Genomic DNA, 14,040 nt, shown 5'->3' with positions numbered 1-14,040 from the left:
CACATGTTGGTTGTAACTGGAAAGAAATTCATATTGCTTATTCTTATAAATTAATTTTCTGTTTCAAGTACACGAATTTTACCCCCATGGACAATCTTGTATTTCCAAACAAAACATTTCACTCTTCAAACATAAAGCAAAACTGGAAGAAAACACAGCTGTAGACCAAAGATACTCTCAGTAACCAAATTAACAACTTGTTCAGGATGGCAAGTAATCAGCTACCCCTCAGTTCTGACAAGTTATTCAGGATTCCATTTTATGCACACAAATCATCAAGAAAAGGAATTGCTATTAAAAAAAATTGTAATTGTTCCAAATCAGATTTTTTCCCAGCACTTAAAACTTTAGATGTAATGAAATATGTTCCAAGTAGTATCACATGGGTGACTGGCAGAGTACCAGTTCTTCTAACACAAAAGTTACAATATTTTGTTTTATTTATGTTTCTGCACCTTCAAGGAAACTAGAAATCATTAACACATACTGGACATAAAGGCAAATATGAAATTATATCAATTCTTGGAACTCAAGAGAGCAATTGCAAGAGAGCAAATTAACGTGTTCAGCTTCTTACAACTGAAAATTCCGTGCTGCTTTCAGCCTAAGGATTCAATGCCTGCAACCAAAGTTAATTCTCTAAATTGATTTTAAGTGTCTTTTGCAAACAACTAACAGCTGCTGCTATGTTTTGCTGTCAAGTAGATTGCATAAATGATGAGTTGCTTCAAAACTTACTGAATTTGTAAGTTATATTTACAGTAAACAACAGCATAACCTTTGAATTCCAATAAATTTGCACATTTATCTAGTGAACTCTGGATTCTTTCAAGTACCATGGAACTGTCATGTTAGCTGTGGTTATCCAGAACCAAACTTAGGTAAAAACAACAACAACAAAAAAAAAAAAAGGAATATTTAGTTTTCACCAAAATATATAATCTTCAGTATTGAGATAATATTCAACGAGTAGCCTAAGAATAACAGCATTCAGCTCCAAACATGAATATTGTCAGAAACAAACTCTTCTAAAAGATTTTGCTTTTAGGTTAAGAAGAACTACATTTAGTGCAGAACAGGGAAGTTTCTTCTAGCCTAATGGAAAATCAAACAAATACAAAAACTAATTATTAGTAGAAACAAGATTCTCGGCTATGAATCTTCAAAGCATGACAGTATGTACTGAGCATATGAGGACACAATAATAACAGAAAATAATATTTATTAGGGTAGGAACAAATGATACCAAAAAAAATAATAGAAAATGCTTTTATTATTTGAAAAGTATTTCCCATTTGCAGCATATTTCACAAAAATAACTAGTTCTCCCACAACTACTGTAAAAGCAGTTTTATGCATCCTTGTTCAAAGTGGGGAAACTGGGACTGACTCCCCAAGAGAACATTCCCGTGAAATGCAGCAGTAAAACCTGATGAACCAACTACTTACTATCTACTGTCTGGGGCATGGTAAGAAACAAAATGTATAAACTCAGACAGAAAATTATGCCTTCAAAAAATAATTTCCTTTATTTTAACAACTCAGGTTTTATCCTTGAACATTAGAGGTCACTGTGGGACTTGTTAAGAGCACACCTACCGTTCTCTATCATTCCCCACCACTTTGATTTTGAGTCTGGGATTTGTGACAACTTCAACTGCCATGTAAGTTTCTCAGGTCTCAAGAATAAGCAAAACAACAAGTATAAGGACATATATTTCCAGAAACAGCTGAAATCTGTGGCACACTAGTCAACTTATAAAAATCTCAACACAAAATTTCAACTGTGATTGTGCAACCATTTGAATCTTAAAATTATTGTTTGCATGTTTAAAATACTATTTTCAAGGATGTGGATATCACCCACTACTATACCATGTGGATAGTTTTTACCACCAATTCCAGGAGAAATTTTATTTTGGTAACACACAAGTTAAATAAAAGAATCTGTAATTTTAAAAGTAAGTTAAATGCAAGACCCCTGGAAATCTCCCAAACACAGTAGTTAAAAACATTACATATTTTTACAAAATTATATGTATTCAGTTACAGAGCTGAACATTGGAAAAATCAAGTCTAATTCTGAAGTTTTCTAGAGAAATTACTTCATTGAACCTGAAAATTCCCAAGAGGCTCTGTCTTCCTAGGATATTTTGTTGACAATTTCTATTTTCTTCCTAGCTGAAAAATGAACAAGTATGTGTGGCATATGCTCTTAGGGGAGAAAAAGAAAATAAAAATGTGCAGGTACAGGGAAGTTATTTAGAGAGATGTAAAGCAGCTTTGTCTCTTCTGGTACTTGGTGTGCTCAATGAATTCCAGTTCCACAAGAATGATAATATTAAAAAGAAAAATGTAAAACTCTTATAATGGAATGTAGCCTAACTAAAAGATTTTACAAGGTCACAGTCTACTTGCTGTTCACCTGAACTATTTCTAAGCTTTTCACCAACTTCCGAAAAAATTATTTTTCCTTAAAAAAAGAGAGACATGTCTAGGAACTGGCTGAAACTCTTCATCTTCAAAGCACTGCAGCCTTTATACACTACACTAAGAAAAGACTGCAGGACAAGCACCAGACGTGGAAAAGCAGGAACTTTAGAACAACAACAACAACAAAAAAAAAAAAAAAAAAAAAAAGGAAAAAAGAAGAAAACCAAAAAACCCACAAACGCACACAAGCAAACAAAAAACCCAAAGAAAACAAAACAAAAAAATCTCAGATATCCAGGATGTGGGGTAACAGGAAAGCCACTCCATCAGGATACCAGAGAACAGCCTGTAGTCCTCACAGGACAGGATCTGACAGAAGTTTAATAGAACAGAAAAATGTATTAAGAGCTGCATTCACTCCAGGACCAGGAGCAGTGCACAGCACAAGTCCCAGCTGCAGACACGATGCAATGACCGGGAGAACCAGCAGTCGCTCCCAAGCCGATTCCCGCCCAAGCATGCGCTGCAGTTCCCCCGGCAGCAGGGCACGACCGCCTCCCGCACCGCCTGACAGGCAGAGCACGCAGGGAACCGCCGTGCTCCGCGCTATTGACTCTGCCCGTCCTTTTAATCCAGACCCTTCCCACTAGAAATAGGTATCTCGGCAATCTGAAGGACGCAGAAGGGAGGTGCCCAACACGCGACAGGGGGCACGAGGCGGCAGCGGGAGCCGGACGTGAGCCGCGCTTCAGCCATCCCAGACAGGACCCGCCCCGGGGGACGGCCCGGCCCGGGGGCGGGGCACAGGCGGCACCGAGCACTGGCGGCGCCGTGGGCTCGCGGCCGGGCTCGTCGCCGGGCGCCTGCGTGTCCCCGCCACCCCCCGCCTCGAGCCCACTCTGCTCCCGCCCGTCCCCGCTCCCTCCTCCACCAGCGGGGTCCCCGGCCGCTCCCCGGCCCCGGCTCTCCGAGCCCGCCCGGCTCCGGTGGCTCCGCCCGGCTCCCGGCCGCCCCGCCGCTTACCCTTTGCTCCTTCCGCGGGGGGCGGGCTGCAGCCGCCCGGGTCACGTGAGGCTCGGAGCCCGCGGTGGAGCCGGCAGTGCTGTCCGGGCCGCCTGAGGGGGCGCGCCCGGGGGAGCTGCACCCCGCGCCCGGCTGGGGGAGCTGCACCCCGCGGCTGGCAGGAGCTGCACCCCGCGCCCGGCGGGGGGAACTGCACCCCGCGGCTGGGGGAACTGCACCCTGCGCCCGGCTGGGGGAGCTGCACCCCGCGGCTGGCAGGAGCTGCACCCCGCGCCCAGCGGCCGCACGGCCCGCCTCGTGCCACGCACAGAGCCGGACAGGCCCTGCGCTAAACAATGTACTTGGCCTCATCCTTTTTCAGCCCCTGTAGTTACAGTTTGAGTCCCCAAAAGCTTGAAGATGCTGGATTGCAGTGGCCGTGTTTTCCTTCAGCGAGGTTGGAGACTCAAGAACACCAGGAGTCTACTCTTGTGGCTGCGGATTGGCAATTGGACAAAAATAAATCTGTTTGAATATTCATATGTAATATTGGGAGTTCTTAATATTTCAGTACAAAGCATTTCTGTACCTTGCGTATACTGTAATCCCCTCAAAAGGGCAGGATTTCCCTAGTGCATCCCAGATCTCATTTGGACTGCTGTCAGCCACATCTGCTGCAAACAGACACTGCGCTGCCCGCTCACGCTTCATGGATGGCGGCTGGATTTTGTGGCTGGTGCAGATGGATACACAAGGGCTTGTATTTTAGTCAGTGTTTGTTTTGTCAGTTGCCATAACAAGTGCGGGTGCCAGGACAGTCTGAAGCAGGAGGTTTTTCCACATAGTTCACGTACCTTCAAGAGTCAATGGGCAAGTTCATGGAGGGAAAATCCATTACAGATATCACACACGTAGAAGCTACCTCTGGTTCAGGGAGTTCCTAACTAGATTTCTGAGATACTTCTATTGTCAGGCCACTGTCAGAACCCAATGTAAGATGACACCTCTGCCTACCTCTGTGTAGTCAGTTATTTGCAATTTATTATTAAAATACTATTTTTAAGCTCAAATATAAAATTGTTTGTAATTGAAATGATCTTGACTTTGCGGCTCAGCTACAAAAGTATGACTGCGTACCTGTCTGTAATTTGACCATGTCTTTTACAGAAATAAAATATTTCCACTGTTTTTGAGACAGGAGTCAACTATTTTAGAAAACAGTCTGAGAGAGTACTTATTAATTAATTTAATTGGAAGGCACACTGTAAGACCATTTTTAGTACAAGGTACATGAATTATGTATATATAATCTATAAAATTTCTTGTTACACACTATTACAAATACAACATGCCCAGCCTCTTGTAAAATCCAAACCTTTCAGCAATGCTTACCACTTTCAATGCTTAAAACATTTTCATTAAAAAAAGTAGAATTAGCTTTGGTGTGATTTTGTTTTCTGAAATGCATGATTTCATATATATCACTTGATATCAACATATGTGTTACCCAGGGTAAATCAGTGATTGTTATCCTATTTCACTTTTTGTTTTCCCTTGACACATTTTTAATTACCTTTGCATTAATGACGCATTACCTTTGCAATTAAATAAGTATTACTAACTTTGTTGTTGGTTAACCTTTATTTAATGCATTCTTTAACACATTTGAATAGTGTGCTCTCTTTAAGATTCTACAGGGAGGTTTTCAGTGCATTGTGTAGAAATTAATAGAGTATTTGACCACTGCTGTCCACAATCTCCATTTTCATGTAAAAATTTTACTGTGAAATCTTTACAAGTTGTTTACAAATATTGCTGCAAAACACAATATTGTCTTTTTAATTGTTACGTTAGAGAAGCACCTTATTGAAATGTGCCTCAATGTTTCCATGCACTTGAAGCTGACCATATGAACTATTTCCCATTAAAACTCTTGAGCTGAAACTCTTTTCAAATTAAAGACTTTTGCTATAAACCTCTCAAGATGAAATCATGGCTTATCAGTTCTCTTCATTTTGAAATCAGGTGTGTGCTAAGCAACTAGCATGAAATGCCCATTCTTGCTCTTTATTTAATTGTGGATAAAGTGAAATTTATCAAAGCTGATACTAAAGTTATGAGCTTCAAATTATGTATTACCAATGTTTGCACCATTTTATTTTTCTTTTTTTTATTAAGTATTCCTACTGCAGCTGCATTGGTATCCAGAAGTAAACTACAGGTTTTTTTGCTTTCTACTCTAACAAGGAGGTACTAAAAATGTTTTGCTGCTGCTATGCTTTGATGCATCCGTGACTGAAATAAAGAAAAAGCGAGCCCTTTTTACCCACCTCTTCAATTACTTTTCAGTTGAGAGTACCATTAAAGAATTCTTGGCAGTCCACAAAACTTTTGCACTATAGTATCCATTTAAAAGACTCTCAAAAGACTGCAGCAAGCTTTAAGCTAAAAACACATTTAGTTCAGTTTCCTCCAGGTTAATTTCATTTTGCATTTTAAGAGCATGGGAAATCTATAGGAGATATTCAAAACCTGCTTTGAGTTGAAATCACGTACCTTATGTTAGTGAATACAGCTATCTATAGGGTATTTAAGGCATTTTTATCTTCCTCCATGTGGCAAAGGAATGAATGTTTGAGTGGTGTTGAGTGTACTGGTCTGAGGAGATGTGTTTTGGAGGAAAATAGTGGGCCAGATCCAACCACCTCAGAGCACAGAAAAGGTGCAGGGAAAAAAAGGCACAAGATCAAAAAGCCTGATTGTTTAAATGGATATTGCAGAGGAGTGCTTCATATAGTCCAGCTGTGGCTTGAAGAACTTGTGGCCCAAGGACAGCAATTAATGGTTCAGCACAAAAGAAGGCAATAAATCTTAAACCTGCTATTGTACTGGAAAAAAATATGATTGTAGCATCATCAGTATTGTATTATTACACATCTCCATTTCATTACATGACTGAGAACCTTACTCCTGCTACCTTCTGGACTCGGGTAATGGCTTGTGAGAATTACACTAATTGTTGTGAGTTTTGTTTGGTTTTTTTTTAATGGAAGTTTATATTCGGTGGACGTTACCCAACCATATAGATAATGCAGCTATCTACATATGAATGTCTAAATTTCCTTTATGTCAAGGAGGTGACAAAGTACTCTTCTAGGACAGGATTAATCTCATTCCCAGGTGAATGTTGCAAAAAAGTAAGAGAAAGCATATTTTAGAAGAGCTTGTTCCTCATCAGTTGCTACTACATGCATCTTGATTAGGTGTACAGGACCCTTGCCATGGGAGTAGAGTTCCCAGGGACCTGACTGAAGGCTAGTACTAAATTCTGTGAAATGCTGGTGAAAGTATAGACCAAAATTCCCTGACTCATGTTAACACCTTTGCACTTACCTATTCAGCGCTCTTTACTTACACAGGGGAAATTGGGTTGGGTTGATTATGATAGTGGTCCCTGGACAAACATTTCTGTTCCTTTGTGTTGGTACTCCTTTGACCATCACACACTATTCACGCTATGGCTCATACACACTGAAACACAGTTTGGTCAGAATAAAGTAGATTTTGTTTCCAGTCAGTCAGGCAAGCCACAGAGCATAAAACTCTGTAATGACCTCTCCATAAGGGAAGAAGAGAAGAACTGACACACAAGAAATTTATGCCTGAAATCCTATCAATGGTGAGTTAAAATAGTATAATCTTTTGTAGTGGTGGCCCTGGCTCAAGTGAACATGAGCAGCCAATTGCCGGGATCAGCAGCCCCAAGGGAAGAGTCCTGGGCATGAAGCAAGGTTTGGGTTAGGGTGACACATAATTAGAGCCCAAGGCACCTTGCAGCAGAAAACATTATTAGGCAGCCCCATAATAAAAACATTATTATTGGCCCCATGTGTATCCCCTCCCCTTTTCCTTGTATAGTTACTGTTCTAGAAGGTTCTCCTTTGTTCACCTTGGCCAGTCCCTCCCTATAGACTTTTTTCAAATTTGCACCCTCCCCTGTAGAGCTCCCATTGCCCTATTTCCCTGTCCTTCTCAATCCCAGCTCTTCCCCATTGGTTCCCTACCTTCTGCCCCTCCCCTTTGGCTGTCCCTCATAAACCATTGTCAGAGAGCGTTCAGGGCTTCTGAGCTTCCAGTCCTGCCCTGCTCCTACCTCCGTGTTCCGTCCTGCCTCCAAGAGACCTTCCTTTCAATACACTCCCTGGATCACAGTCTTAGAAGTCTGCATTTCTTTCTACTGCCTTGGTCCTCGATCGCCTCTGTTCCCTGGGGACTCAGTCCTCCTCACCTGCGAGTTCCACTGTCGCGGCCAGCCCGACGCCGGCTCGGCGCTGCTCGGCGCGGCAGCTCGCCCTTTCGTTGTGGCTTCGGGGCACGCTGCCCGGACACGAGACCGAGAGAAGCCACAATCTCTGAAGGCCAGAAAATATATCAATAATTTACGATAACTTAATTCTGTTGGCTTTCCTCAAGGACCAGTTATTACACTCATCTTTTTGCATAGGAAAGAAGAAAAAAAATTATTTGCAAAGTCAAGAGTCTGTTTTCAACATAGGTAAATCCTTGACAGGCTCATGAAGAAAACAGTGCTATTACAAGGAAAAAAAAATCTCTATAATAGACAGCTAAAATTCTTGTAACAACTTCCTAACATTCACCTCTCTGTCACTGGTGTTTAGCTCACTCTTTGGTTGTTTCCACAGGTCTTTAGATGGTTTGGTTCAGTGTGATGGGAGTTGTTTGTTCACTTTGTTACCCCTGCAACTGGCTTTTCCCAACTTCCCAGGTCAGTGTATTTTTAGCTGACTGACAGTGACTTGTTTACAGCCCTGAAGTTTCCAGTGTCATCTTGCACTTCCCCCCACTCCTGTCATTCCATGACTGTCATCCCCTGCATTCCATATTTCTGATAAGGGCATAAACGTTTCCTTCAACCAGCTGCTTATTACCACTTGTTAGTACATATTATGGTTGTATTGCACAATTATATAAAATTACCAAAAAGTAAAACATAGAAACATAGAATATCTCTAGTTGAAAGGGACCCATAGAAACCTTTTGAGTCCAGCTCCCCACTCCTGACAGAACTACCTAAACTAAAGCATGTGGCTAAGAGTGTTGTTCAGATGCCCCTTGAAATTTGGCAGGCTTGGGGCTGCAACCACTTCCCTGGGGAGCCTGTTCCAGTGACTGACCACCCGTTTAGTGAAGAACCTTTTCCTTATGTCCAGTCTGAACTTCCCCTGATCCAGCTTCATTCCATTTTCTCATGTCCTTGTGCCTAGCACTGGTCACCAGTTTATAAATCAGTTTATTCAACAAGTACCTCCTGATCATTACAAGATTGTTGTTACAGGTAAGCAAAGTAAAAAACAGTCGCAGGAATGCTAAAGCAAGCTCAGCAAAGCCTGACAAGTCCAGAGGATTTGCAAAATAAGTATAAAGTTAATGTTCTGCTGCCGGCCATAGCAATAATATATTTACTGAGCCTGAGCTACTGGGCTACATGGGTCTTAAGTATTTGGAAATGCGAAAGTAACTAAGCCTAATATTACTTATCATTTGATAGTCTTTAATATATTCAATCAATTTAGCATTCAGTTCTTCTATGTAATGTGTAAATCCTTATCTCCCTTTTATGTAAAGAGCAGAGGTTACAAGGGTTAGTAGCAACAAAAAAAAATATTGCTCCTGTAGAGCAATCATTATAGGTTAATGATTATTAAAGGCTTAGCATAAAGCAGACAACATTTACTTTACTATAATATGCAGTACATTCTTTCAGTAGTGTCTGATTTAAAGTCTTAAATTTACCTGCATGGAGTCAGTATTTCTGTGCTGTCCTTTCTCATTACAGCTTTTTTCTGAATCATTTCTCCTGTACATGCATTTTAAAGGTGTGTAATTAACTGGTTGCAAGTTGTTAGGCAGTTGATGAAGTGTGAACCAGGCGCTGATTTGTTTCCTTTATTTACATGTTTCCCACAATACTCTGATGAGAGCAAGATGTGAAGGCATTTTTACTGTTTGTATTATTCTTTGTTTCATCAGCGTAATAAGTGGTTTGTGAAGCCATTTGCAATTCCTCAAATTCCGTTAAATATTAGTGTCCAGGGAAGCCTAAATCAAAAACATAGTAAGTTCTACATGAACACAGCATTGCTGTCCCTGACACAAATAACCAGGTTAAGAAAGTGCTTTTTTTTTGACTGTAGCAGTGCATCTGACCACTCTCAGCTTGTTCTTTAATAATATGATGTTTTTGAAGACACACACAATTCAGGAACTGTGTTATTCAGTCCTCCTCCACCTATTCACTTTTAACCAGAGAGAATAATAATTGTGTGGGGTAACCCACCCTTCAACCAAGCAGTAGAGAAGGAGACATTTTAAGACCGTTTCATTGCTGGGGTCTCACAAAGGCCCCTACAGTCCACTCTTGTCAAAGCTGTCTACCCTGAAGTGTTTGTAGCCACCTTTATTTTAACATTGTTTCTAAAAAGAGTAATAAAAATCTTGCACTGTGAAAAGTCCATCCTCTTAGGCATGTACCTCTGAAAAACTCTCTGAAAAACCCTACCCTTAATTACATTGTATTAAGTAAAATCAGCATGAGAAGTTTGCAGTAAGAGAGTGGGAGCTGAATTAGAAACTGCGGAGCAGGCTGAGAGCTACCGAGAGAAATAACTGAAAGAGCAGAGGCATAAGGAAATTAAACCGAGGTGTGCATGGTGGAGTGTATTGAAATGGCAAATAATAGTCTGGAGGAATTGGTAGGGGACAAGCAGGGGACAAGCAAGCAGAAACATAATAGAAAGTGTGGATGAATGTGAAAGACAAATGGCAAAAACAAAGAGCTCTTTATAATAGGCAGGAACAATTAAGCTGTGTAATCACAAAACCCTGCTGTGACTGAACTCCTGTGCAATTAGTGAATGGACACATACCCCAAGAGCAGCACTTTGAAGAGCATGGCAACAGTTTCTATCACTTGCTTTCAATTCACACCCCTGCTCCCCTACCTCAGTCAGCAGCAGCATATGTGGTATCTTTGTTTTCTGCAGGAGCAACAGCAGTGCCGGCCACAGATAGCGACAGCCACACTCTCTGGGTAATCAGAACCTCCCTGTGAGCAAACCCAAGGCCAGAGGGGCAGCTGTAATTAGTTCCTAGTCAGCACCATTAGGTCCTGGTGGAACTTGTGAAACCATCTTAAAAGGTTTTCTTTATTAATGCTACATATAACTTCACTGATTGTTTTTCTCATCTATTGTTACCATAGAAAGTATAATACATTCTTTATTAATATATTTAAAACAAGTATGTGACACAATGTTAAAGGAGAACAGTGGGCGTCACTGCTAGGAGCAATTGGTATCTCCATGTCCTTCTATTTAGTATGTATTATGAGTGCCTTATTACTGGTTGTTACGTCTCCATGTTATTACCATGTTCTGAGTACATTTTGTTTGCTGAAACAATTTTTACTTCTGATAGTATAGCCTGCGCTGAGTTTAAATGTTTTCTAACTTACATCAGCACCATCTAAATCCAGAATCCTCAAAGAGCAACTAGCTGCAGTCTTTTTGAAATCTCCCATGGGAAAAATTCCTTCAAAACACATGAAATTAGAACCAATAAACAACTAAGGCATCAGATGCAGAATTGAAACACTTAAATCCTGAGTTATGGTCCAAACACTGCCACTCAGCTGTTGTATAACCTTGTGGATAATTCCTCATTTGACCTGCAAGTTTTTGTGAAATCCTCCTGTCCTGCAAGCTACAGTTGCACATACCTAAATCAGAGTACTGAACAGAGGAGGCTTTTAAATCTGATACGAATTACCAGAGCATGATTTACACTTATCCCAAAGGATCAGAATTGTCAAAACATCTAACTTGTTTTAAAATAGCAGCATTTAGTGTACAAGCACCAATGTAGTTAGTGAAATCTGTAGGGAAGGAGAAGATTTTGATCCCAGTTTCCCACTCACTCTTTGGTTCCTTTTTGAAGCTCAGGAGTTTTTAAGGTTAATCCATGCATCCCAGATTAAATGTGCTCGCTGACTCCATGTACAAGACAGACATTGACTGTTGTTGCTAAGGTGTAAAAGCAAATTGTGATAGAAGCTGCAGTTTCCCCTCTGAAACATTGGGTTCTGTATTTCCTCACCCATTTTCTTCCTTATATGTCTGCCCTTCCCACATTTTGCTGCCTTCCCTGCCTCTGGTCCCTGCCTTCCACTCCCTCGGGTTTTCCCTGTTGGCTCCTGTACCCCAACTCCATCCATGTACTGCCCCTGTCCCCAGAGATCACTGGCTCGTGTGCTCTCCCTGCCCCTCTGTCTCTACAGAAAAACTCTGACCGTGGGCCATGATGTCTCTTTGGCCTCTGGGGACCATGTGAATAAAATTTTCTGTAGTCACCATGCAGAGACCCTTCTTGCCTCCTTTGCTGCCGTTGTGTTGTGAAGAGCAGACGAAACCAGAGTGAGCCTTTGGCTCCCCGTCTGGTGAGAGTGCTGTGACCAGCCTTCAGAGGGAAGGTTTGGGACACTGAGGCACTGACCCAGGCTGGGCAGAGATGCTCTCCAGTAAGGCCTGCGGCTTGCAGCAACACCGCAAAAGCAACCCGAACCGCAGTAGAAAATGGTAAATTCTTGTAATTTACACAACTTCTTACTCAGAGTGCTCAGTGCATATTCTAAAATTTTCTGCTAGACCTCAAGGGTTGCAGACAAAATTAGTCATTTCCAAAACCTGATCAGGTGTGCATAAAGTTTAGCTGTGGTACTTTGTAGGAGGAAATTCTCAAGTGTATAGCTTAATTTCATATCTCTGAGTCACATTCATGTCCTTTGGATAAAAATTTTGAGCCATTAGGGACCACTTTTGTAAAAACTCAGTCTGAAGGTTAATGAGTTTATATGAGGATACCTAAGATAACAATGATTATATGACTAACCGAGTAGAACTGGGTCTCTTCCTGCCATCTTCTCCCTCAGTATCTTTATACACACACACATACATATATATACCAGTAAAATTTCTGGGTGTAACTTACCTGGCCATTCATCTGTCTGACCACTTTTGTCCACCTAACGCACCCTGGTCTGTCCATTCTGTTGGGGTTCTGTACCCTGGACAGACAAACTCCTTTGTGCCAGCCCTAGCCAAGCTACAGAACAGCAAAGGAAACAATGGAGTTAAGGCTTTGGCTTACTTGTCACTCTCAGTCTGCTGGTCACACCAGGTCACACACTGTAGTTTTCAGGGGAACATAAATTAGTCAAATCTAATGCAGCCTTTTTTTATTATACCTCATTTCAGTTCCCATCAGTCAACCTTGGAACCTCTTAAGACCTGATGTAAGATTTTTCTTTCAATAATGAGGGTCTCTTTTTCATTGCATATTTGATAATTTTAAAACATTTTATAGACTCATTTTTTAGGTCCTTATCTTGATATTCCTGCATGAACCATTAAAGCTGAATCTCACAAAAACCACCCTCATCAAGAGCTAAAAATATGGAACTTAACGGTAGAAATTAGGGAAAGCAATGGAAATTATTCTAAAGCTTTTCCCAGATTTCAGTTACATATATGCATATATCCTCTTGCCTGAAGGCACTGCAGTGCAGGTGTTTGGGTCTCTCATTAAAATGAATCTCAGTGATAGCATCCACTAAAAAACAGTCATGTTTTTAATTTGCTTATATTTGTATGTTCACAAGTAAGCTTCCAGGGCTCATTTTCTTTTGCAAAATTTGTCTCAGACATCCATTAAAGTTCATACATATTGAAACTTTTAAGGCTTAGTGAAAAATAATTTGGAACTTGGAGATCAAAAGGTTATCATCTCAATATAATGTCTATTGGTTAGCATCTTAGAAAACTGTGAAAATGTGTTCACTTATTCATAGATTAATTCTTCAGCAAGCCATTCAATAAAACCATACCAAAATTCCTTGCAGGGAAACAAATATGGTTTGTTATATACTGATAAAGTATCAGTTATATACTCTGGTTTTATAAACTTAGGGCTTACTTAAAATATCTAGCCTTTGCACTTCTGCCTTTGTCTCCTTTCTAGGCCTAGGAATGTATTGGCCTGATGGAAGCACCCAGGGGCAGCTGGTCCTCAGAGTAGCCACCCAAAGCTACCTGGTTTCCTTAGTCATTACTAAAGCTGCAGGACAGCTGTGGTTGGAGCAGCACCATCGCTAAGGCTCGTGCCTCAGTGCACTCAGGTGAAAGAGTCCCAAGTGCTGTGCCAAATCCTGTGCCGAGGACAGACACCTGCATTAATTCTTTTAATGAGCCCTGTGCTGTGGTACTTTTCTGCTGGTGGTGATACAGGCGATGTCTTATTCGGTGAAATGTTCACCCAGGGAGCTAAACAAGTTGTGAGAGCTGCTCTCTGACTCTGCTTCAGCAGGCAACTATTAAATGAAAAATGAAATTATCTAGGCAGAATGCAGGCAGATAATGTAATCACAGTGTCCTGCTCCCCCCAGAAACACATGAATGGAATCATGCTGTTTGACAATACAGTAAATTGCTGATTGTGTCACTCAGATGGGGAGAGCTTTACGAGGGGTAC

The 14,040-nt window shown here is 41.2% G+C and overlaps 1 protein-coding gene across 1 annotated transcript in view; it reads right to left on the bottom strand.

Annotated features, from left to right (window-relative positions):
- The window catches only part of IMMP2L (inner mitochondrial membrane peptidase subunit 2), a 405,860-nt gene extending 402,291 nt beyond the window's left edge, over positions 1 to 3,569 (bottom strand). Inside the window, exon 1 of the mRNA XM_085043112.1 lies at positions 3,457 to 3,569. The gene's annotated coding sequence lies outside the window, so the exon portion shown is untranslated. The remainder of the gene's footprint in view (positions 1 to 3,456) is intronic.
- Positions 3,570 to 14,040: the final 10,471 nt, after the last annotated feature.

Source organism: Lichenostomus cassidix, chromosome 1Aa (genome assembly GCF_008360975.1).
Source record: "Lichenostomus cassidix isolate B80296 chromosome 1Aa, HeHo_3.0, whole genome shotgun sequence".
Lineage (NCBI taxonomy): Eukaryota > Metazoa > Chordata > Aves > Passeriformes > Meliphagidae > Lichenostomus > Lichenostomus cassidix.
The sequence above is the reverse complement of the archived record's forward strand: the minus strand, read 5'-3'. Positions and strand labels throughout refer to the sequence as shown.